At 43.7% G+C, this 26,339-nt stretch overlaps 1 long non-coding RNA gene and 1 pseudogene across 1 annotated transcript in view; one reads left to right on the top strand and one right to left on the bottom strand.

Annotated features, from left to right (window-relative positions):
* Positions 1-10,487: 10,487 nt before the first annotated feature.
* LOC105711734 (uncharacterized) overlaps positions 10,488-26,339 on the bottom strand; it is a 93,493-nt gene continuing 77,641 nt past the window's right edge. Inside the window, exons 3-4 of the long non-coding RNA XR_010340273.1 lie at positions 20,987-21,068; positions 10,488-12,310 (exon numbers count right to left, since the gene is read on the bottom strand). This is a non-coding gene — a long non-coding RNA (uncharacterized LOC105711734). The remainder of the gene's footprint in view (positions 12,311-20,986; positions 21,069-26,339) is intronic.
* On the top strand, positions 13,345-13,883 carry LOC105711561 (large ribosomal subunit protein eL19-like; annotated as a pseudogene).

Raw genomic sequence — 26,339 nt, 5'->3', positions numbered from 1 at the left:
AGCAGAGATTAGGGGCATATCTAAGGAGCCTAGAGAGAATCCCCCAGAAACAGAAGCTCACAAACAGCTGGACCAACTTCATCAAGCACAACGCTGGCACCAGGAGATGCTCCAAAAGTGCCAGCATCCTACCCTTTCCCATCTTCCCTGGGAAGAAGATGAAGTCTGGTAGGAAGAACCCAGACTTTAGCACCTGTAACACCTGGGCCCGTATCCTGTCTCTACCACTTACCATCTACGTGACCTTGTAGATTCTACTGTAGAAACAACCAGCGTTGTCATGAAGATCAAACAAGACAACACGTGTAAAATGCCTCCCACAGCGCGTGGCACACAGTAGGCAATTACCGAAAAACACACTTGCTTTTCATCTCTGAATTCCTGAGGGGCCTGGGCCTTGTGTTTTGCCCAGGGCCTGCTTCACCAGGATTTGTTTTCAAGAGGAATGGCATGATTTTTTTCCTTTTAAATAATGTGGTATTTTTAATGTCATTTTTTCCTACTTTCTGAAAAAGGGGCCCCCACATTTGTGCTTTGTACTGGGTCCCACAAATTAGTTAGCCAGTCATGACGATGTGTCAAATTAGCCAAGTATTTCCTTGACGCCTCTTCCCCTGGGCCCGAGATGAAGAGGGACCCAACTCCCATCTCTCAGAGACAAGGCACGATCCACGTCACCCCATCCGCTGTCTCCCAGTCAGCTTCTTTCCCTCCACTCTCATAGAGATAGGTGATGGCTAGGCCGGCAGGTTCTGCATAGGTGGGCTAGCGCCTTGTTTTGGAATGCGTGGGTATTTGGTGCTTATTTATTTTTTTTTTGTCCTTTGCATTTGGAACTTTGAGTCTGTGTCTAAAAGAATACCATTTTATCTTTATTTTGAGACAGGGCCTCACTCTCTCACCCAGGCTGGAGTGCAGGGGTGTGATTATAGCTTACTGCAGTCTGGAACTCCTGGGCTCAATTGATCCTCCAGCCTCAGCCTCCTGAGTAGCTAGGACTATAGGCACATGCCACGACACCTGGCTAATTTTTTTTTTTTTTTGAGAGACAGAGTCTCACTATGTTGTCCAGACTGGTCTCGATCTCTTGGCCTCTAGTGATCCCCTGACCTCAACCTCCCAGGATCCCATTTTAATATCGAGTTACTCATCAATGTACAGAAAGTGCTGAGTGTGTAAGGTCCTGCAGGACTTAAACTCATTTATGTGTGCCAGAAGTGTTAGGATGCTCCCGCTCTCTATCTGTGTGTGTGTGTGTGTGTGTGTGTGTGTGTGTGCCTGTGTGTGTACAGATATACATAAGAATGTGCAGATGAAACTGAGTTCTTTCTGCACATAAAAAGCTAAGTTCCACAGAGTTTCTTATTTCTTCATGTTCTCAATGTACAGTGGAGGCACAAATGTGTTTTTTTCACCTCTACACAATCCTTCTCCTTCCCTGTTACATTTCTAGATTTGATTTTATTCTAAGATGGGTTAACTTTTATACCAAATGGTTAAATAGGTGACACAGGGGATCTGCGTATGTAGGGGAGATGAACTTAGTGTGTCCACGTGGCAGAGTTGTGTGTGTGCCCAGCCCACTTTTAGCTAAGTTTCCTTGGCCTTTTGAGCATAACAGTGCTGTGTTGGCCTCATGTGCTTGCAGAATTCAGGCAACGTGCAGCTGCCCACCTGGGATGCAGGTTATGGTGAGGTCTTGCACTGGTAGGCATGCCAGGCCCTGCATCAGCAAGAATCAGAAGGGGCATGTTATTAAAAATGTGATCATTACTTTGTAATACCCTGCCCTGATTAGCAGAGGCCGATTTGGGGCATTCGATCATCTGAAGAAGGAAATGATAAACTCTGGTAGACAGGTAGCTGTGTATCCAGATCAGAATACAATAACTAGCAAAGTGAAGCTGACACACTCACAGGGCCTAGGCTCTAAGGGACCTTTGGCCCCGTGAAACCACAAGAGTGCCAGAACATTTCAGGGAAGGTAGATGGACAGGCAAGGAAGGAGGTGGGATCCCTTCAGTCCTGGCTGGCTTCCTTCTCTGCTGAGAGAACATGATATCTCTTCATGGTGGAAGCGGGGTTCCCCAAGCAAGACACCCTTGTACAGAGTGGTACTTCATTCCGGAGAACCATGGCAGCTGTGCCCTCAGTCCCTGCACAGTCTCAGGCAGCTCATCACGGAGTGTCCAGCCAGGCTGTTGGAAATGAAACTCAGAGCAGCACTTCTCCAGGCAGGTCACGGGCCAGGATCCAGAGCCCTGTTGCAGAGTGGCTGGTAAGGTCTTAACCCTGCTGGAGCTTGTGAATGGCTCAGCCGATACTCTTCACTGGGATCAAACTTCCATATGTGAAGCACAGTCTGCCCAAGAGTGTGCCATGTTCTGTATGGCAGAGAGACCAGAAAAGCCACATGCTCAGTCCCCACCGGAAAGTGGGCAGCCTGGGTCATAAGGGTCATGAGAATTTCTAGTTGTAGCAGGAAGCCCAGCAAGCAGACTGGGTCTCCATCAGGGTTCAGTCAGGACAGAGCTGGCGCAGCAAGTGGAGAGATCAGTCTTGATCACGTAAAATAATAATTCCTCCATACGGTCTCCTATTCTCCTGTCAAATTCATGTATGTTCAGAGAGTGAACAGATGAGTTGAAGGGATGTTAAAATTCTTCCTTTCTGCCAGGCACAGTGGCTCACTGTGATCCCAGCACTTTGGGAGGCCGAGGCAAGCAAATCACTTGAGGTCAGGGGTTTGAGACCAGCCTGGCCAACATGGTGAAATCCTATCTCTAATAAAAATAGAAAATTAACCAGGTATGGTGGTGCACACCTATAATCCTGGCTACTCAGGAGACTGAGGCAGGAGACTCGCTTGAATCTGGGAGGCAGACGGTGCAATAAGCTGAGATCACACCACTGCACTCCAGCCTGGGGGACACAGCCAGACTCCATCTCAAAAAAAAAAAAAAAAAAAAAATTCTTCCATTCTGACTGCTCCAGCGTCCTAAGGACAGTGCATCTGACTCCTGGCCTGGAACCAAGGCAGGTCCTGGGAATGCTGGTCTTAACCACCAGGATTGATGGTCAACCTGGATAATAAGAGATAGTCCTTATTGGCTGAAAATCGTACCCTGGTGCAGGAGGTACTGGTACAAGTGCTGAGTCTTTGGCTTCTGTGGGTCTTGCAGTGCTACTCCGTGATCCTGTTCCTTGCTTATTCACTTTACCTTTCCCAAGAGGGACCACCAAACCTTCACAAGTCTTCAAACCTCCTGCCCAACCTCCATACTCCTAACTCTCAGGGGAATCCTTACCTCCTACAAGCTTAGTTGTACTCATCCTTATTTTCATCTCCTTTCCTCTTGTCTTACAGGGTGAGATCCCTTCCCTTGGTCAAGGCCTCCATCTATGTCCTTAAGCCCTTTCCACTCCACCTGTGGGAAATGTGTCCCCGCAGTCTTTCCTCCCCTCTTCTACCTTTAACATCCGCTACTGGGTTTTCCTCCCCCTCTAACCGATATCTCTCAGAGTGAAACTGCTTCTTTGGCTCTATCCTTCTATCACTGCCCTATATCTCACCTTATGAACCAGTTCTGTTCCAAACTTTGGTAAAACAGGAGTCTCAGGGAGGCCAGGAGCCAGGGGCTGGGTGCTCAGATGGGAAGGGAGTCATGAAACAAGAAGGGAACGGAAGACAGTGTTCCAGGTGAGAAAGAGTCAGAACCAAAGACACAGCCACATACTGTGTCCGTCTAAAATGAGCTGGGCAAAGAGGGAAGAAATGGATGGGAATTACAGGATCGGGAAGTAGGGACAGAAGAACAGAGCCAAAAGTTTTAGAAAGCTGGATGAGAGCCAGAGCAGAGAGATTTCTCAAAATGTGAATAGCTAGAGTCAAACCCGCATTTATAGGATGCCTGTAGCCTTGCCCATGGGTGGAGAGGGAGCATTTAAGGATGCCAAGCCTTCCTGGACACGTCCTCCTCTGCTAATCTCTTTAAAAGGGTTAGCAGCAATCACTGCTCCACTTCCTTAGCTCAGCTTCATTTCAAAACACATTGCAATATCAGTTCTATCTCCACCTTGCCACTGAAACCTCTGGGGAAAGGATTACCAGTTCTGTATACTGGTCTCTTCTCTGAGTGTTCCTCCACGAGTTCCTCATCCTCCTTCTCTGTTGCCCAGTGTTTAAGCATTTATATCTGCAGAATTTGTTCTAGGCTCTTCTAACCACCCTCACGATCACTGGGCATCTTCCTCTACTTTTGCAGATTTAAAATCAGCAGTTTTGTTAATTTCCAAAGCCAGATCTCTGGTCCCTACCGCTCTACTGGCCATCAGACTCACGCCTGAATTGTTTGGCTCTGAAGTCCTTCAGATGTTACTGGTGTCTAGATCGCTGTACAGGCATGCTAGGTGGCAAACAGGAGAGTGGGAAGAGCTGGAGGGTAACGAAAGAAAAGTAATGGGTGATTCGCTAAAAACAAGCTGCTAGGTCAGCTTATTTCCAAAAGAACAGGGCTTTTAGACTTCTCTGTGAAGTGCTTACACAAGCCAAAACCACCTGTGTTGGATAAGCAAGTTAAGAGATCCTTGAGTATATGCTCAGCTTTACCTACTTCCTAACTATGAGCCCAATAGTAGACTTGGGTCACAGAATTGTTATTCTGGGGCACTGTCATTAGGGGAACTCACTCTGAAAGTGGGCTTCTCCCTCCAACTAGCGAATTCTTTTGATTCTATTAGTTTCAATTACTCTGAAAGAAAATCTGATGGCCCAGCTAATCTTTTTATGCTAGGACCTCATTCGATGGGCCACCTTGGGTGAGGCACCTATCCCTCAAGTCTAATCCAAAGTTACCTTTGTGCAAAGAACATCCCAGCATTAATTCCCTGGTAAGGGGCTGTGAGCAGCGCGCTTCATGATGAAAGGCAAAGTTGCTCATGGCTGACACCTCCAGCGCCCAGCTGTGCAGCATGCAAAGGAAGCTCCTACCACTGCCTGGGAAATTAGGAAAGGCCTCATCATGGCTGTGACATTTGAGATGGCCTTAAAGGATAGTAGGTATTATGTGTGATTTGTGTGGCAATTTCAGAATTTTGCAGCATTATTCCAAACCTAGGACCTTCATTCAATTATTGTTCATTCATTTTTTCCGTTTCTAAATCATGAGTCACTTTCATTCTTGGGAAACTCCACACCTGAAAGAACAGGAATTTTCTCCTTTGTTCTCTTCTCTCTATCTTCTCCTCTCTTCTCTCTTCACTCTGTGTCTCTGTTTTTCTCTCTTTCTCTTGTGTGGACATAAAACAAAGTCTAGAATAATATTCCCTAATTTATTCATTCATTCACTCAATATTCAGTGCTTACTGTATGCTACAGCATTTTATAGTTTATAAAATGCATTTTATAGATTATTTTGTTTAAGCCTTATAACAAGCCTAGTAAGTAGTTATTATTACAAAATATGTTTAATTCAGACAACTGAGGCTTAAGGGGGTTAAGCAATTGATCCAAAATCAAATGGGAAGTATAGTGGCAGAGGGGAGATTTGAACCTAAGTGGAATTTCTAAAACCTATGTACTTTTCACTGTACCACACTGGAATGACCCACAAATCACAGAAAAATAGGATGTTAGATCTGATATGATTAATTGAACTATATCAGCAATTTGCCATTAAATGCTACGGATTAACATCTGCCATGCTGTTGCTGGACATCTTCCTACACTGAGGGTTCAGGTTACACAACTAAAACAAGTAATCTTCCAAAATAAGTCTGTGAGTGTGAAAAAGTTCTCCAAGCAGATTAAATAAGTTTATTTTTTAACAAGATAATTTTTAATGAGAAATACCTATAGAAAATTATTTCTCTCTGGCATTTGTTCTCTGCCTCCGCCCTGAGAAGCCTATACTCTATATGTAATATTTATTAATATATAACAATGCTGCCTGTTACAATATGCACTGCCCACTCCGCATTGGTAGGCTTCTTATGTTTGCATTTGGATAACTCAGCTAGTTTGATTGTAGAACTAAGAAATCAGGTGAACTTTTTGGAGTCCCTTTATTTTTGCACCCCATTCCCTTTCAGATTGGAAAGTAACAGATGCTTATTATATAAAAGGCAAAGCATACAGATGTCTCAAAAAGTAAAGAGCCCTGGCAATTCCACCCCCAGACATCACAGCTATTAATAATGTGGTGCATAGTGTTTCAAATTCCTTCTACTCAAATACTAACACATACTATATTTATACATATTTTTACATAAATGGGATCTGCCATACGTACAATTTGGCAACTTCTGTTTGTTTGTTTTTGCCTTAACTTCTTAACTATCTTTGTCAGTACCTATAGATCGATCTCAGCTTTCAGATGGCCTCTGACAAAGGAAAACATCCATTTCACAGAAAGAGAATGCATTTCAAATGTTTTGCCAATGCACGCCTTAATTAAAGCAAAGTCAAGGTGAGAAAGTGGAGATACTGCTATGTATTATACCCATTGTCACTCCCGAAAAAAAAGTAGGTTAATAGTTGCTACTATGAAACAGTACATTGTCGTAACTAACTCAGCACTTGAAAAAAAAAAACTGGACAATTACATCCACTTTTTGAATTGGCAGCCAATGGACAAGAGGTGAAATGCGGGATGTTTTAGAAAATACCCTCTCACGGAGTTGCCTTCAGGTAGTGAATTGTAAGGCTCTGAGGCATTTTCATCAGCTTGCCATTTGTTAGAAACACACATCCCAACACCTCAGCGCTGATCTGTTAAAGCCTCTCATTTAGGGAGAAACACAAGACAGATGATTCAGTGTGCTGGGCACTTCATTAACCCATCAAGGGCTTTTTTTTCCTGAGCCTGGGATAACCGGCAAAAAAAGGAATGTAATCCTTAATGAGCAACAAAGGGCACTGCTGGAGGGAAGGGAACACACACAGACAAGACACGAGATGGGCTCTCCTTTTCCATCTGGAACAACCCGTTGTCTCTGAACTCACACAGATTTTTACCATAGATTGATCCTGCCTGGCAGCAAAATAAGTTTTTTTCTCCAGCTGTCTTGGAAATGGGAAGTGACACATTTGGTAGACCACACTCACAGAAGGCCATATGTCTGGTATCCCAGGGCTTGGACTGTCCATAAAGAACCAAGGAAGCAGGCCAAGCCCTGGTATTTGGTATTTTACAGGACACCAAAGAGAATATATGTTCTCAAGTTGAGCCACAGAAATCAGCATTAGTGCAGGGACTCCCTGAAATTTGGCCTGCTGGAACCCAAGTCATAGACCTCAGAAAACTGACTCCATATCTTCTTTTTCAGTGCTTTTATGTAACTTCTGGGCTTATTAGAGAATGCTGAGCCTAGATTTACTGGAAACAAATGTTTTGTGATAATATTCTATACCATTTTTAAATTTTTTTGCTCTCTTCATATTATTTCTTTATCCCATGAGCTATTTTGATATCCAACCATGATTCCTGGTTTGGGAATCTCCCCTTTTTCAACTGAAAAGTTGAATAGTGTTAAATATTTAAAAGCAGATTCTCCCCGTTCCCCTCAAATTTTGTGTTTGTTGTCATTAACACAAGATCCAACAAGCAGACTGCTGGAAGATTCACATACTCTTTCGTGGTGATGCTGTGGGAGTAATAAAGTAGGCTTTGGAAGGATAAATAAAAGGAGGGTAATTGAAAGTTCTTAGGTTATTTGCAGAACTGTCAACTTTTCAGTGATCTTATTCTCACTAATGATGTTTATATTAATGATGATTAGGGTGACCAAATGTTCCAGTTTGCCCAGGATAGTCCTGGTTTATGCCTGTGGTTTCAGCATGGTAATTAATAGCAGCCACTTTCTCTCTCAAAAGTGTTCCAGTTTGGCTGCTAAATTATATGGTCACCCTATTAATCATAAAAGACAGCATTCTGCCATCACAGTGGCAGCAGAGTCATATAACAACTGTATATTAAATAATGACAGTTTTCTGTCAAAATTTTAAGTGCACATATAATTCATCCCAGAAATCTCCTTTCTATGAATCTATTCTACAGAAATTCTCATGTTATAAACAGAAGATACACATACAGACACAGAGAGAGAGAGAGAGGAAAAGAGGGAGAGAGAAAGAGAGAGGAATGCTTAGTGAAAACTGGAAAACATCTAAATGTTTATCAACAGGAGATAAATGCAGTGGAATTCTATATAACTATTTTAAAAGAGGGTGGTACATATATATGTATTGGTGACATGGTAAAATGTTCAAGACATTTTTAAGTTAAAAAAGCAGGTTGTGGAAATTTATGGCAGTGCTAGCCATGGCTGGCTCGGGAAAGCCTTTAGCTCCTCCCATAATTTCCTCCAGCCCCTATCCCCACAAACCATGCCAAATCAATTCAATCTAAAATACGAAATGCTTACTATGAAAAGGCAGCTTTAAAAGAAATACACATCTAGTCAGTTTGCTATATAAAAAATATATTTGACCGGGCGCGGTGGCTCACGCCTGTAATCCCAGCACTTTGGGAGGCTGAGGCGGGCTGATCACCTGAGGTCAGGAGTTTGAGACCAGCCTGACCAACATGGTGAAACACTGTCTCTACCAAAAATACAAAAATTAGCCAAGCGTGGTGGCGCATGCCTGTAATCCCAGCTACTCGGGAAGTTGAAGCAAGAGAATCGCTTGAAACTCCATCTCAGATATATATGTGTGTGTATATATTATATATTATATATATATAGAGAGAGAGAGAGAGAGAGAGAGAGTGTGTGTGTGTGTGTGCGCGCGCATTTTGGGCATCTGGAAATGCTTTAGTTAGAGCTAAAGAATAGATAGCCAGACCTCTGGCATTTTTCCTATAAATATGCTTTAGAGTGGATGTGACATGCTCTGTAGTTATCTCCCAATTATCAGGCTAATTGAGGAAAGGAATAGCTTGGGGAAATAAAGTTGAAATGTACCTTTCGTTTTCAAACTTTTTCACAATCGTTTTATCGGGATCAGTTAAACAGATACATTAATTGTTTCCTCTGAGTCTTTTTTGAAGTAGATTATAAACCATTAACTACTTTAAAATGAGTGAGTTTCACTTTTTTTCCTTACATTTCTCTGATCTATCTTCTAGGACAAATGTAAATCCAAAAGGCTAGGAGCAGAGAACTGAAGATTTGAAGAAGCTTAACTGTGTGAAATGAACAGGTCATAGTGTACCATTTTCATTCTCCAGGGTTACAAAATGTTGTTTGCACTTAGTTTCAATTTTAGAGTTAAATGAGAAAAGAAAAATAAGCTAACATAAAAACGTAAAAATCTAGGATTGGAACTCTCCCAAGTAGAACACATCTCTTTTCTCTCCCCCTCCTCTCCTGTACCTCACTTAGTCACTTGGTTAACTGACTATCCTTGAAGCCTTTCCTCCAGGGTCACCTGTGCCTTCCTGCCTCATACCTTCCCTCCTCTCCACCCACCCGATTCCCACCTGTGCCTCAGTCCTGGCAGGAGGACTTCAACACTGAACTTGTCTCTGATCTCCTATCCTCTCTTATAGGACTTAATTGATTGTATCACTGTTTGTTCCATCATTTGCACCTATCCACTAACTGCATTTTAGCTTTTTTAGAGCAGGGACTGAGCTACATTCATACTAGAAGCCTCAGTGCCTGGCTTAATACTTGGCACATAGTAGGTAATTGTAAATGTTTGTTTAATGCATGAAACCAAGAAACAGAGAGACAGAGAGAGAGACAAAGAGAGAAAGGATGATGAGAATCACATCATCTACTTTATAGAAAGAAAGAAAGCCTCTAAGCCATTTTAAATGTCCCCCAAGGAAGGGATTTCCTTGGACAGGTAAAGCCTTGTTTTGAACCGGCTGGCTGGCTGGAGTTCAGAGCGTTGTCTGCGTTTTTTCCCCTGCTGGGTATTGGTTTGAAAAGTGTTTTTGTAACTGACACACGTTGCAGTTTCCGTAACCTTTTTACAAGGAAATCAGAGTAGATCTTCAGGACTAATGGGGTGAGATAGTGTGTATTCCGTGCACACCTATTGTTATTTGTTGGCTTAGCTACGCACAACATTCTGGATAAGCTAGCTTAGGAGATGCAGTGACTCGTGTCATTTTCTCTGTAACCAGGGGTGACCTAGAGCACTTCAGGCTGGAGGAAATTGGTTTCTTGCGCTCTAGCTTTGTAGCTCCCACTGCAGATGAGCCGAGGCACCAGCCCGGTGTCCATCAACATGACTGAATTAGTTACTGCTCTATCTGATATTAATGGTGATGGCGCCTAGCTACGGAAACCCTTCCTGTTTGGTTAAAAGAGGCTGCGACCTACTTGCACATAGATTTAATGGGAGTGGGAAAATCCGCATTCGACTATAGTTTTAATATCACCAATTAAGAGACACTAACATTAACTGGGCAACCTCTTTTAAAACTCAGGGAGTATGAAGCTATTAGCTACTCATTCAAATGTTGTGAATGAGTTTAATATTTATTAGCTCTGTTTCTAACATCCAACTGAGATCTTCCTGGTAAGTAAGTAGGTATTTCGATGGATGGTGGGAAATCGGAGAATACAGGAGAGAGAGAAAAGTGATTTGGGAGCACAGGCATCAATTGCTAAAGACCACAGCCTTGGCACTGCAGAGAGGACTGGGGAACTCAGAGAACGAGTTGAGTATTCGAGAAGCGCTCAGGAAAGGCTTCTGAAAGGGAGACTCAGAGGGCCCTAAACCGTGTATAAAGCGGTCCCTCACCGCGTGGGCAGTCTCCTAGTCCAGTAGGATGAGGAGCAGTAAGCTGATCTAAGGTGAAACTGGCAGGAAACACTAGTACTAATATGTAAGAGCCACATGGGTGAAATTGTGAGGGCCTAATACTTTTTAACAGAATGTAGTTTTTTCAAAAATTATTTTCAGAAGTAATCCATCTGCAGAAAATTTGGAAAATGTAAAAAAGCACAAAGGACCCAACGCATCAACAAAACCAGAAGTAATTCCAACCCCCAGAGATAACAAGCCTTACCGTTTTTGGCAGCAAGGTCTTTTGCCTGTGTCCACACTTACGCACGTGCAGATCTTCCGTAAAATGCAGCTCTATCTCCAGCACACGCCGTCCTGCAGTCTAGGCCTAGCATATCTTGAAACGTGCCGCTAAGCTAGTTGCGAGCAATCTTTTTCTGTCTTTCTGTTCCATACACCCTGTCCTTCTCCCGCTCCTTCACTGCCCTACTGCAGGGAGGTGGATCTCTCAGAGACTGATCACTATAAACTGATCCTGCTCACCCGGGGGCCTCTTTGTTCACTGACAGGGTACAAGGGCTCGGCTTAAAACAACGGCAAGTCTCTGCTTTGTACGTTACTTTGCATATGCTTTCTTTCTAAGTACAAGAGGCTTTTAAGTAAGCATGTAAGACAAAATAAAATAGATTAATTAATGTCATCCACAGCCCAACATTCAGGGGATTCTGTTTGTGAAACTAAACCGTGTAATCACAGCCAGGGGGAAGAAAGCCAAGTCTGTATACAGAGGAAAAAGCTGAGATACACCAAAGAAGACACGTTAGCAGCATGCATGAGGCCCTGCTCTACGCCTTCTTTTCTTAGCCCATCTCCTGTGTTCTGTGCTGTTGATGCTGGCCAGTAGGGCCGTAAGTGTTGAGCCTGAATATTTCCCTGTTGGGCCCTGTCTGTCCTTCCCTACTACCACTGCTTAATTTAGCCCCCGTCTCTCATGTGGATTACTGCAAAACCCTCCTACCTCGTCTTTCTGCCCCCAGTCTTGTCCCCTTCAACTCCATCTTCACCATTTGCAGTTCAGCGAACTTTCTAAATAGCTCTGTCTGTTCCTGTTACCTACCACTGTGTAACAAGTCACACCAAAATTTGGTGGCACAAAACAACCACCATTTCATTACGCTTGCAGATTCTGTGGGTCAGGAATTCAGATGGGGCATAGCAGGGCTGGTTTTTCTCTGCCTGCCCCATGATATCTAGAGCTGAGATGACGTGAATGGCTGGGAGTGGAACAGCTGGAGTTGGAAGCAGAACTCCTTACATTTTTCTTTATGCACATGTCCTGCCACGTGGCCTGCAATGCTGAAGGATGGGTTCAGCTGGGACTGACCTATGTGTGGGCCACCCAATATCATGTCCTCGGGGTAGTCAGACTTCTTCCATGGTGGCTTGATGCTTCAAATGCTGGTGTCCCCAGGGATCAGGGTAGAAGTTTCATGCCTTTTAGGCCCTTGCTTCATAAGTCACAACCTTCACTTCCACTGTATTCCATTGGTCAAAGCAGTCACAAGCCTGCAGCAATTCAAGGGAAGGAAACATAAACTCCACCTCTTGATTGAAAAAATATCAAACATTGTGTAGCTGTGTTTTCTTCATTCGTTTATTTTATTTTATTTTATTTTATTGATACAGGCTTCCTCTCTGTTATCCAGGCTGGAGTGCAGTGGCACAATCATAGCTTACTGCAGCCTTGACCTCCCTGGCTCAAGTGAGCCTCCTGAGTAGCTGGGACTACAGGTGTGTGCCACCACGCCTGGCTAATTTTCAAATTTTTTGTAGAGACCGTAGGGTCTCTCTATGTTGCCCAAGCTGATCTTGAACTCCTGGGTTTAAGCAATCTTCCTGCCTTGCCCTCCCAAAGTGTTGGGATTACAGGCGTGAGCCGCTGCTCCTGGCCATAGCTATGTTTTACAACCACCTATCTATCTTCTGTATTTGTATAAGCATAAAAAATTTTTTAAAGATACACGCCAAACTGTTATAGTTGAAAGGTGGAAGGAGAATTTTCTTTCCTTATTCTCTATTCTTCCAAAGGAGAAAAGAAAAAAAAAACTAGTGAAATTATGAGTGATTTTCTTTTTTCTTTCTTTCTTTCTTTCTTTTTTTTTTTTTTTTTGAGACGGAGTTTCACTCTTGTTGCCCAGGCTGAAGTGCAATGGTAAGATCTTAGCTCACTGCAACCTCTGCCTCCCAGGTTCAAGCGATTCTCCTGCCTCAGCCTCCTGAGTAGCTGGCATTACAGGCATGCACCACTACGCCTGGCTAATTTTTTGTATTTTTAATAGAGATGGGTTTTTCCACATTGGTCAGGCTGGTTTTGAACTCCCGACCTCAGGTGATCTGCCTGGCTTGGCCTCCCAAAGTGCTGAGATTACAAGCGTGAGCCACCACGCCTGGCCTGTGATTTTCATTTTTTAAAGAAAATTGTTTCCTCTATTTTCTCAACCCTTCAAAGACTGAGAATACTGTAGTAGGTCCTACATTGGCGCATTCTAAAAAAATTGCTAGACCAGGTGCTCTTTCCTTTCTCTGCTGCGGCCGCAGCCATGAGTATGCTCAGGCTTCAGAAGAGGCTTGCCTCTAGTGGCTTCCACTGTGGCAAGAGGTTGGACCCGATGTGAAATCGCCAATGCTAACTCCCGTCAGCAGATCCGGAAGCTGATCAAAGATGGGCAGATCATCTACAAGCCTGTGACAGTCCATTCTCGGGCTCACCGCCGGAAAAACACCTTGGCCCGCCAAAAGGGCAGGCACATGGGCATAGGTAAGCGTAAGGCAATGCCCGAATGCCAGAGAAGGTCACGTGGATGAGGAGAGTGAGGATTCTGCGCCGGCTGCTCAGAAGATACCGGGAATCTAAGAAAATTGATCGCCACATGTATCACAGCCTGTGCCTGAAGGTGAAGGGGAATGTGTTCAAAAACAAGCGGGTTCTCATGGAACACATCCACAAGCTGAAGGCAGACGAGGCCCGCGAGAAGCTCCGGCTGAGCAGGCTGAGGCCCGCAGGTCTAAGACCAAGGAAACACGCAAGCGCCGTGAAGAGCGCCTCCAGGCCAAAAAGGAGGAAGAGACCAAGAAATAAAAGCTCCCCCTTTGACTGTGCATCCTGGCCTCCGTGATTACATAGATCAGCCATTAAAATGAAACAAGCCTTTATCTGCCTGCAAAAAAAAAAAATTGCTAGACCAATTTTTTATCGCTAGACCAATTGCTAGACTCCCTAGCTATATTCAGGGCACACAGAGAGACTGTGAACTGGGTTCTGTCAGTATAAGTCCATTACCCACCTTAGGCTATGGAAGAGAGGCTAGAAACCTCCTTTGGGGCTTAAGAAGACAGAGCAGGGGCTTCCTTATAGACAGTGGTCCCGGTGCACTGTTCTACACCCAACCTACTCCTGCAGCAGGAAACACTGCCTCCCTTTAAGCCAAGTGAGGACTTGTCACAAGTCATTTAGAGTGAGTCCTTGATCTGTGTCTCCTGGAGTTTGAGAGACACAGGACTGACTTTCACCAGAGGAAAATCTAAAAGGGTGAAAATCTAAAAGGGCCTTCCCTGCCACAGAATAGAGAGAGAGGACTCATTGGCAGAGAGCTGTGCTTCCATTGATGGGCAGGCCATGGAATGAGGGGACCCATTCACTGTCCATGTCAAAGGGGACACTGCCCAAGAAAACCACCTGCAGGCTGAAGCCACCTGGCAGGAGGGCACTCTCGCCGGGGTCCCTAGTAGAAGGATCTCCAAGGAGCAAATGGCACACCATATGACAACTGCGTCAGTCACGTAAATCTGAGTAACTTGCCCCAAATCCATCCCCAGAGGCCTAAGGAAAGAGCAGCTAGTGGGTAGAAGAGAGAAAAAGCTGACTGTGCACCCCTCCTTCACTTCAAGCTTCCAAGACTAAGCAAGCCCAGCCAAATGGATGAGAACAGCTTTTCAATGAATAAAATACTGAAGGTGTAATATTACACTTCACACAACTTTTGCAGTATTCAAACGAGAGCATTTTTGTGACAAAATGGGATCAGAGAAGCAAAGATTTTATCCTAGAATGGAATTTTCTGAAGCAACAGGAAAAAATAAATTAAAAGGTCATGTCGTGAACGCCTTAGACCTATAATGTGTCCCGGACATTCAAAAACATCTGTTGCGCTATTTTTGTGCTTTTCTGATTTTCCAAATTTTGTTTGGAACACATATTGCTTGTTATTATTCAACTGCACATCTGATCGTATCACTTCTGTGCTTAAACCTCTCTGATGTCTTTGCATTGCCCTCATGATCAAAGCTAATTTAAAAACCTGGCTTACAAGGCTCTTCGTGATCTAGCCCCTGCCTACCTCTCTGTTTGCTTCTTCCAGCTTCCCGTGAGCCACATACACTCTGTAGTCCAGCTAAATGGACATAAATGTTCTAAATGTATCATGGTCTTCTGTGTCTCTCCTCAGCTCAGGTTATTCTTTCTTTACTAATTTTTTTTTTCTCTTTTCAGAGACAGGATCTCACTCTGCCTCCCAGGCTCAAGTTTAGTGGCACAATCATAGCTCACTGCAGCCTCAACCTCCTGGGCACAATCAATTCTCCCACCTCAGCCTCCCAAAGTGGTAGGATTACAGGCATGAGCCACAGCACTAAGCTGATTCTTTCGGCTTGGAATATCCATCACCCTCATCTCTTACCTGAGGGGCTGGCATTGATTCACACTTCAGCTCAAAAACCACCACCTTTGCAGGCCAAACCTCAGTTGGAGCTCCCTTAGCTGACAGATTGGGCTTTCTAGTTGGCACTTCTAGTGCCTGTAACCAAGTAACATAGCAGGCACTCTGCTTCCAATCCCATAAACAAACCAACACACAAATGATGGGTGGTGCTCAAAGTTCAATAACCAAGGAAAGTCAGGAAAGGCCAAGAAGCATTGTCTTCGATCGTCTGACTAGAGATGGTCAAAGGTGTTACGTTTTCTGTGTGGAAGCAAGGCAGAGAGTACTAGGGAAGGCTTTGGAGGGAAAAGGATGCCGGAGTGCACCCTGTGCTCCAACAGTGGCCACTTTTACTTGAAATCTGAAAGGCTCCATCCTTGGTGTTGATCATTGCTTTGTTCTTATTTGGCCTCAGTAAATCTACTCTTTAGATTTCTGACTTGATCCTTCTTCTGAGCCCTGCAGGGATTTGATCATATTGAGGTAATAGACATGGTGTGCTGAGGAATCTCCTGGATGTGAGCAAAAGATCCAAAAGTCACATGTGTTGAGAAAATGGGATTGTACAGAATTTTCGCAACTGATAATTTTGTTTAGAAGTTTATGCCACACTTAGATCACATTCTTCTTTTTTTTTGCATTTCAATGTAATAAAACACGTTGGTGTTTCTATGTTTTACTTGTTGTGTTTTACAGCAAGCCATTATTTCCTGATTAAATAGGAGGTTGTTACCTAGTCCACAATCAGATGCTGAAGTTGCAGACTTCAGTTTTAACTTAATCTAGACCTGCCTCTTGGAATTTCTTCACTGTTATTATGATAGGCAGCCGTAGAGTTCTCAGATTTTTACATTGGAAGGAGCATAACACTTTATATTTGTGAAATTATAAAAGATTTAAAAACATTCTTGAGTTTTAAAGCATATTACATAATCTGAATTTCACAAAAACTTATAAACTTATTATCATCATTTTAAAGATTTTATATCAGGAGTTCAAGACCAGCCTCACAACATAGCAAGATCACACCTCTACCAAAAAAAATAAATAAATAAAACCAAGAAGAAGAAGATTTTATAGATGAAAGTGAGGTCAGGCTGGTGGCTCATGCCTGTAATCACAGCACTTTAGGAGGTCAAGGCAGGAGAATCACTGCCAGGAGTTCGAACCTAGTCTGGCCAATACAGTGAGACCACATCTCTTAAAAAACAGAAAGAAAAGAAAAATAAAGAGAGAGAATCAGAAAGGTTAGGAAATTTGTCTGAGGTTACAGAGTTAATTAGTACCAAGTCTAGGACTCTGCTAACTTTGCTAACATCATAGCTTTGTCTATCTTGGTTAGTACATGTCAATATGATAAGGTCATTAATAACAGACTTCATGGTTGCCTGTGGTTGAGAGTTCAGAACAAAATCAACAATGACCATATCTCCTAGATGACTGTTTCAAACCCTTCTACAAGGCAGCCAGGCCCACGTGAAGTGTCCGGGAAAGTATAAACTATATCAGTAAGTCACTTAATGTGTTGTTTTTCCTGAAGCCAGCTGACTTGTTGGTTCAAATCAGTCAGAAGATGAAGTCAAAACCATGCCTTCTATCTTTAGCAAAGAGTCACAGTCCCTTTCTTTCCCTTGGCAGAAGAACTTGGCTAATGACATATTGGAAAGAGAGTTATATCTTCTTAGAGGGCTTCTTCTAGCCTGTCTCCTAGGGTAAATTTGTAGAATAACTTAAGGAGAATTTTCATTATGGAAAATTTGACATTAATTCATTTACTCTAGTTATGCATTCTTGTTCTTATTTATTTAAAGAGCAAAAACATTTCCTCTGAATAAATGGAACAATCAATATGGCTCATTAAGTGTAACTGACAGGATTCGAGCCCCTGCTCTGTCAGTTACTAGCAGGGTACGCCTCCTGAGCCTCAGTTTCCTCATCTATCAGAGTGGAATGCTAACACTTACAGGGGTTATGACAATATTTTTTGCGTGCTTTGTATCTATTCCCCAAATTTCTATTTTGGGATCTTTCTCTCCTACTCTCTCTCCAACTGGTCTAGTTGAGGCTCCTCCACCTCACTTCAGAAATGTAGGCTGGGCACAGTGGCTCACGCCAGTAATCTCAGCACTTTGGGAAGCCAAGGCAGGAGGATTGCTTGAGCCCCAAGAGTTTGAGACCAGCCTGGGTAACATGATAAAACCCCATCTCTACAATAAATACAAAAATTAGCCAGGCATGGTGGAGTGCACCTGTAGTCCGCTACCCTGGAGGCTGAGGTGGGAGAATCACTTGAGCCCAGGAGGTGAAGCCTGCAGTGAGTTGTGATTGTACCACTGTGTTCCAGCCTGGACAACAGAGAAAAAAAAATGCAGAAAAAAAAGAATGCAGAACATGACTCAGGACAGACTCTTCAAAGCCCCTGGCCATGAGGCCAGTGCAGAGATGAGCATGTGATGCTGTCTAATTAGAGTACATCTGAGCACTCAGGAGGAAGCTGAGTGCTGCTCCTGAGTGCTGCTCTCTACTTCCTGCTGAAATAGAGATACTGGAAGACTGTCTGGCTGGAGCAGCTCCAGCCACCTGCCCCCACAGGGAAGCTGAGAACAAAGCCAACACGTAAAGGAAGGTGGAGCCGAGCCAGGAGATGGAGGGAGTCAAGGTTCTGATAATACTGTTTGAGTCCAGTCATGTATGAAGCCAGCCCTATGCCTGGGCTTCCCAGTTTTGTAAACCAATAAATGCTCTTTGCATTTATACCCACTTGGTTCATATCTATCAAGAGGATCCTAAATGATATTCTACCTAAATTTAATATAAAGTGCTCAGTAAAGGTTAGCTCAGTTGTGCCTGTTACAGAGTTTAGTTCAGAAAAGAGAGGACTCCATAATTCTTGTCAATATCAAGTGAACTCTTCCAGGCATGGCAAAGAGCCAGTCTTACTGGTAGGTTGAATCCCACAAGATACAAAATCAGCAATTTCAAGAAGTCTTTCTTATCCTTAACACCTCTCTGCCTCTTTGGCACTGATAGCCCAGGTGTCAAAGACTGTCGTCAATCCCTTTGTTTTCAGACATTTAAAGAGAAGTTTCTCATTTAGCCATAGCACCTGCATGAATGAGTCCATGAGCTCCACTCCTGAGGGCAGATTTTGAGAGTGGCCTATAGCGAGAGCAGAGTCCCTGGCTGCCCTGAGGAAACAAGAGGAAGAAGTGGCCAATGGAAACTTCTGCCATCTTCCTGTGCCATTTTGCCCTGGCTGTCCTTGCCAGGCAAAATCAAGAAACTCCAACCTCAGATTTAAAGAGCTGTGTAATTTTTCTGAACTAAAAGAAAGATCTTTGGCTAAAATGGCCCCCAAAAACCTTTGTTAAACAAGCACAGTATGTAACCCAGTCCTCCTCTTCTGCCCAGGCACCCCCCAGATCCTGCCCTTTGCAGCAGAAACAGCCCAAGGTGGTGGGGCCCGTGACAAGAGGATCAAAACTTTTCTCTTGTCAGGTGTGTGTGAAGAGGTACCTTGGTCATCTGTGATTCTTGCCTGGTCAAGCAGATGGCTGGAGACTAAGAATGGAGAAGCTGCCTAGAGGGAGTACAGGGCACATATTTTAAAGTTCTGTTGGAACAAGGTCAGACATACTCCTGGGTAAGGACCTGAGTCATATTTCAAAGAAATGAGGCGGAGCTTCCTGGAAGCCACAGTCTAAACAACTTCAGACATCCAGTTTAACCCGAGAGAGGTTTCAATTCCTTCCTTTCTCTTATCTTTCTTTCTTTCTTTCTTTCTTTTTTTTTTTCAGACAGAGTCTCACTCTGTCGGCCCAGGCTGGAGTGCAATGGTGCGATCTCAACTCACTGTAACCTCCGCCTCCCAGGTTCAAGCCATTCTCCTGCCTCATCCTCCCGAGTAGCTGGGATTACAGGTGCCTGCCACCACACCCAGCTAATTTTTTTATTTTTAGTAGAGACGGGGTTTCACCAGGTTGGCTAGGCTGGTCTTGAACTCCTGACCTTAGGTGACCCACCCGCCTCAGCCTCCCAAAGTGTTGGGATTACAGGCGTGAGCCACCATTCCCGACCAGTTTTCTTCTTTTTAATTATACATTCCACCCCATGCCAAAGTCTCATTCTGTTGATTTGTGTAATTTCCAGCTCAAAGTCCCATTTCTGTGGCTACATCGATATTTTTTGTTTCTTTTCCTCACTAACTAATACTGGCAAGGCAGCCAAATGCCAAAGATGTGTGCCACTGGCTTTGCTAAATGGCTCTCAGCCACAGTCGGCTAGGTCAGTTAGCACAGAGTTCCAGAGAAGGCAGAATGCCACTTCCTCAGCCTGATGATGTGCAGAAATGGACCATTTACAATAATTGAGAAGAATCATAAAGGGAATAAGCTTCTTGTACGTTAGTGCTATTTAAGGCTAAATACCTGTACCATCTGAAATTATTTTGAATTTACTTTCCACGCTCTGTGATAAATTATGTTCTAAATATCTTTTCATTTCCTACTTCATATTCTCTCATCCTTTCCCCCTCTGTCTCACTGCTTGTGTTTGAATACATTTTCTGTATGCACCCCCTAAATAGTATTAGCCTCAATACAAATTAGCATTTCTAGATACCTCTATATAGCATGCATAAGATAATTTGTCTGACAGCAAGAGAATGTATGCCTGATACACAGCAGTGAAAAAATTATTCGTCACAAATACCATAGAATAAAATATGAGCCTTAACATCAAATTAGGGTATTTTAGCTCCCTCAAAATCACATACTATATCAGACAACTTCTTAAGTTGATCAGCAACGCAATCCTACTATTTAGAAATTTTTTTCTATGCTAAGGAATCTGTTAACTGTCTCTATGATGAAAGGAATGATTTTAGTTAAAAGTATAAGCAGTGGCAATTCTGAGGGCTCAAAATAGTAGCACATTGGAATGATGGAAAGATTCATTCAACACACATTTATTATGCAACTACAATGTGCCAACACTGGCTAGACCAGGAAAGGTCAGGGAGACTGACCCTGCTTTGGAGGATCAGGAAAAGTCTTACAGTTCAGTCAAGCTCTCCAAGAAGAAAGAGAGTTTATAAAATTATCCAGGACAGCAGGATACTCCAGGTAGGGGGAACAGCATGTGCAAGGGCATGGAGGACTGCTCTGGGAAACGTGAGTGGTTCCATGCTGCTAGAGTGAAAGGCTGTTATAAAGGAGTGTGGCAGAACATGAAGCTGAAGAAGTAGGAAGAGGCCAGCTCACGCAAGCCTTATGGGCTGGGGTGCACACATTATAGGCTGGGCTGTCATCACATTTGCCATTTCTCCTTGCTGCTAACAGCTTTGATTTTGTTCTGGTGATAGAGTGCTCAGGGACAGAGTATAAATTGCAATCGGCCTGAGCCAATTGTCTTAGTTTGTTCTGTGCTGCTATAACAGAATGTCAGAGATTGAGTAGTTTATAAAGAAAAGAAATTTATTTCTTACAGGTCTGAATGTGGGGAAGTCCAAGACTGAGGGGCTAGCATCTTCAAATGACCTTCTTACTCCATCATCCCCTGGCAGAAGACTGAAGGGCAAGAGAGGGTGAGAGAGAGAGAGAGTGAGAAAAGGGGGCTGCACTCATCTTCCTATAGGGAACCCACTCCCAAGATAATGAACCCACTCCCAAGATAACAGCATCAATCTACTCTTGAGACTAACGGTGCCCCCATGACCCAAACACCTTCCATTAGGCCACACCTCCTAGCACCACCACATTAAGGATCAGGTTTTCAACACAAGAACTTTGGAGGGCCCAGTCAAACCATAGCACCAATCATAGCAATCCCCTTTACTTCTGATGATAATGCATGATTTAGGGCTAGTATGGCATTCAATTCTGGCCTAAAATATAAGAAGTCTGGAGGAAGGCATCGAGGAAAGAGCTTCCTCCCTGATTAAAAACAGGAGAAGAATTCTGTAACAGAAGCTCTTTCTTTGCTCCTTCCTTCCATTGTGATTTAGATGCTGTCATATGAAGATGCACTACCTAGAGTGACAGTAGCCATCTGCGACCATCACGAGAATGAGAAGCCTGAGGATCCAAGCCTCACCCTGAGGATGAAAGAGAAAAGACAAGCCAGGCACAGTGGCTCACGCCTGTAATCCCAGCACTTTGGGAGGCCAAGGCAGGCAGATCACTTGAGGTCAGAAGCTTGAGACCAGCCTGGCCAACATGGTGAACCCTGTCTCTACTAAAAATACAAAAATTAGCCAGGCGTGGTGGTGCATGCCTATAATGTCAGCTACTCAGGAGGCTGAGGCAGGAGAATCACTTGAACCCAGGAGGCAGAGGTTGCAGTGAGTGGAGAGAGCGAGATTACATCTCAAAAAAAAAAAAGAAGAGAAAGGACAGAAAACTATTGGATCTTCAACAATATCACAGAGTTGCTAAAACAATTTTAAGACAGCCTATATTTGAACTTTTAACTAAGAAAATAATAAATGTCTCTATAGTGAAAGCCACCATCCGTTGTGCAGTCGCATTTGTTGTTATAACTGCTATCATTCCAAGAATGGAACTTACCATGAAGAGGAATGGGAGCTGTGGAAAGGTTTGGGTAGGGAAATGAGTTGTCAGATTTGTGCTTAGAAATTTTTACACTAAGGCCAGGCACAGTGGCTCATGCCTGTAATCCCAGCACTTTGGAAGGCCAAGCCGGGCAGATCACCTGAGGTTGGGAGTTCGAGACCAGCCTGACCAACATGGAGAAACCCTGTCTCTACTAAATATACAAAAATTAGCCAGGTGTGGTGGCGCATGCCTGTAATCCCAGCTACTTCTGAGGCGGGAGAATCACTTGAATCCAGGAGGCAGAGGTTGCAGTGAGCTGAGATCGCACCATTGCACTCTAGCCTGGGTAACAAGAGCGAAATTCCATCTCAAAAAAGAAAAAAAGAAAAAGAAATTATTACACTTGGCTACTGTGTGCAGAATGGGCTGGCAATGGAGAAACCAAGGAGAGAGACCAGTTTTGAAGTTACTGCAACTGTGTAAGAGTTTAGGTAGACCCTCAGCAAAAGCAGAAGAGTGATCATTGGAAAGATGGAGATAAGCCTAAGAGCTATTTTTAAGTCAAAATAGCATAACTTAGTGACTCAGTGGATGTGAGAGTGGGAAAGCTAGGATAATCAAGGATTGCTTGGGCTTTCTGGTTTGTCTGAGAGAAGATCTGAGTCTAATTCTGACTTTGCCACAAGCCAGTTGAGCAATTTTAGGCTGTTTTCCTCATTTCTAGTGGGTCAGATTAAAAATATGATAGCAGATTGATCTTATCTCTCCTGACACCGCCAATGCCCAGGAGCTCTTTTTTTTTTTTTTTTTGAGATGGAGTCTCACTGTGTCACCAGGCTGGAGTGCAATGGTGTGATCTCGGCTCACTGCAACCTCCTACTCCCTGGTTCAAGCGATTCTCCTGCCTCAGCCTCCCAAGTAGCTGGGATTACAGGCATGGGCCACCACGTCCAGCTAAGTTTTATATTTTTAGTAGAGACAGGGTTTCACCATGTTGGCCAGGATGATCTCGATCTCCTGACCTCATGATCTGCCTGCCTCAGCCTTCCAAAGGCTCAGCATGAGCCACCGTGCCCAGCCGGAGCTCTTTTTATAGAGAGAGAGATGGGGGTCTCACTATGTTGCCTCAGGCTAGTCTCGAACTTCTGGACTCAAGCAATCCTCCCACCTCAGCCTCCAGAATTTCTGGGATTATAGGTGTGAGCCACCGTGCCTGGCCAGGAGCTCTTTTTTGCTGAGAGGACTAAAAGAGGTCAGGAGGGCCACACCGGAGAAGGAAAAACCCCTTTTCTTCTACTGGATTTCTTTGTGCAGAGCTGTTTGGTAGACAAGGTTGAGCTTCTGTCTGCCTTTCAGCTTAGATTGACAACAATCTGTAATGATTTGAGAAGTGGAGCACAGGGTTCAACGATGCATGGGTGATGACCAAGTATGTGAATTAAAACCAGCAAGTCAGCATTTCCCACATACACTCAAGACTTTTTTTTTTTTTTTTTCTGAAGACAAGTCTCTCTCTGTTGCCCAGGCCACATCACAGCTCACTGCAGCCTCCAACTCCCGGGCTCAAGCCATCCTCCTGCCTCAGCTTCCTGAGAAGCTAGTGCTACAGGTGTGGACCTAGTTCAAGTTTTTATTTTTATTTTTATTTTGTAGAGATAGGATCTCACTATGTTGCCCAGGCTAGTCTTGACCTTCTGGCCTCAAAGGGTCCTCCTGCCTCAGCCTCTCAAAGTGCTAGGGTTATAGGCATGAGCTACCATAAGAGTTGTTCTTTTTTTCTCTTTTTTGAGACAGAGTCTCTGTCTCGATTCTCCTGCCTCAGCCTCCTAAGTAGCTGGGATTACCAGCACCCACCACCAAGCCCAGCTAATTTTTGTATTTTTAGTAGAGACGGGGTTTCACCATGTTGGCCAGGCTGGTCTTGAACTCTTGATCTCAGGTGATCCACCCGCCTCGGCCTCCCAACGTGCTGTGATTACAGGCGTGAGCCACAGGGCCCAGCCGAGTTATTCTTTATTAAAGTTATTCTACAAATCCTCGTTCACATCTCCTTGGATTCGCTACTGGGCATGAGGGTCTTTCCCCTCAACAGTTTCTTTATCACCCAGACCTGCCAGCCTAGAAGAACAGCCATTTACACTCAGTCAAATAGGCATTCCTTTTCTTCTGAGGGTAAGACACAACAGAACAGGTAAAAGTGGTGTGCTCACCGTCGGGGGAGTGAGACAAACCAGGCATAAACCCCAGAGACTGCTGCCAGGATACTGGGTTGCTGGGTGACAGAGGTCACGGAGCCATGGAAAGGGTTTCACAAATGACTAATTCGTTTTGTTTTATTTGTCTTTGTAGAAGGATTGTCTCGCCAAACTCACTACAGTACAAATAGCTTTTCTCTCTGATTCCTGTACCACATTTTATATTAATTTCTCACATGATCCCCTTCGATGGGCAGAAGGAATGAGGGATGCAAGTCCAGACCCTCCCCTCTATTCAGAGCAGCTCCGAAGGGACATCCAAGCTCCAGACCTCCCCACAGGAGCAGCCGAGGCCTCTGCTGCCATAGCATCATAATTCATCTTCCTCTTTCAATCCGCTTTCGCCCACACCTTTAAAGGTGTTGTTTCTGGTAGCACCTCCCAATACAGTTCCCGAGCAGTAAAGTGGAAAACAGATTTCATTCAGGAACTCTGGTAACAGGGAGAAAGAGGCCTCAGTATAGAACAGGGCTTAGTTTTGAACACAACAAGGACAAGTGAGGAATTTATAGGCAGGAACAGGGTCAGAGTTCAGTGGGTGGAAAATCGCTAAGATGAAAAAAAATCAGGCATAGGGGAATCTGGCTATACTGACTCAACAAGATTCTTGCTGAAGGCTGACAAGGTGATCAGATACTGCCTGGGAGACAGTGGGGGACGAAGAATTTGATTTGGTGTCAAGGGTGATCAGGTAAGGAGAGTAGTCGATTCTCTCTGAACTGAATTAACAGGATTCTTGCTAAACTGGGCAATGCGACTCTGACAAGAAAGGACACTGAAGCCCGAGGTCAAAGCCTAGTTGAGGAAAGGGGTTAGAGAAGCCTCACTAAAGTTCAGTCGAAGACAGAGTGTTTGTCACATGGATGTTTCTTGGGGAAACTGACCTATGACGCCAACGTAGAAACATCGCTCAGCTGTTTCACTAGGCACAAAAACGTGTGCACGTGCACGCACACAGAATTCTTTCTATTCTTATTGTCATCGTTGGATTATTTTAAAAGATATTTTAAGTCCAATAAAGAATCACAATCGCAAAATAAATTTAAATGCTTTGAATTAAGTAAGCATAGTTTAAAAACAAAATCACTGATTAAAGATTTCTTAGATAGGACACAAAAAGTATGAACCATAAAAGAAAAATCTGATAAATTGGACTTTATGAAAATTTAAAACTCTACTCACTGAATGTCACTCAAAGACAAGCTAAAGATTAAGAGAAAAATATATGACAAAAATATATCCGATAAAGGACTTGTATCTAGAATATGTAAAACACTCTCACAAAACAATTAGAATACAAACGGCCCAGTTTGTTAAATGAACAAAAGATCTCTTCATTAAAGAAGAGACATGGGTGGCAAATAAGCCCATAAAAATATGCCAAACATCATTAATTATTAAGGAAATACAAATTAAAACCACAATAAAATATTGCTACACACCCATTAAAAGGGCTAAACAAACAAACAAACAAACATTGACCATCTGAGTACTGACACAGATGTGGAGTACCTTGAATTGTCCTACATTGCTGATAGAAATACAAAACGGTACAGCAACTGGAAAAGACTTTGGCAGTTTTTTATAAGGTTAAATAGGCATTTTACCCTACGACCCAGCAATCCTACTCCTTACTATTCACCCAAGAGAAATAAAAGCGTGTGTCCACACAAAGACCTGTACACAAATGTTTATAGCAGCTGTTCTTACATTGCTACAAAAGAAATACTTGAGACTGGGTAATTTATAAAGAAAAAAGGCTTCACTGGTTCATGGTTCTGCAGGCTATACAAGCATAGTGCTGGCATCTATTTGGCTCCCGGCGAGGCCTCAGGGAGCTTTTACTCGTGGCGGAAGACAAAGGGGCAGCCGGCATCTCACATGGCGAAAATGGAAGCAAGATGTGTTGGCTGGTGGGGAGGTGCTATACTTTACAACAACTAGATCTCATGAAAACTCACTCACTATCTCAAGGACAGCATCAAGCCAGGAGGGATCTACTCCTGTGACCCAAACACCTCCCCCCGGG

Source organism: Aotus nancymaae, unplaced genomic scaffold, assembly GCF_030222135.1.
Source record: "Aotus nancymaae isolate 86718 unplaced genomic scaffold, 86718_ANA_hifiasm-v0.15.2.pri h1tg000108l, whole genome shotgun sequence".
NCBI lineage: Eukaryota > Metazoa > Chordata > Mammalia > Primates > Aotidae > Aotus > Aotus nancymaae.
Note: the sequence above shows the minus strand (reverse complement) of the source record. Positions and strands in the feature narration are given on the sequence as shown.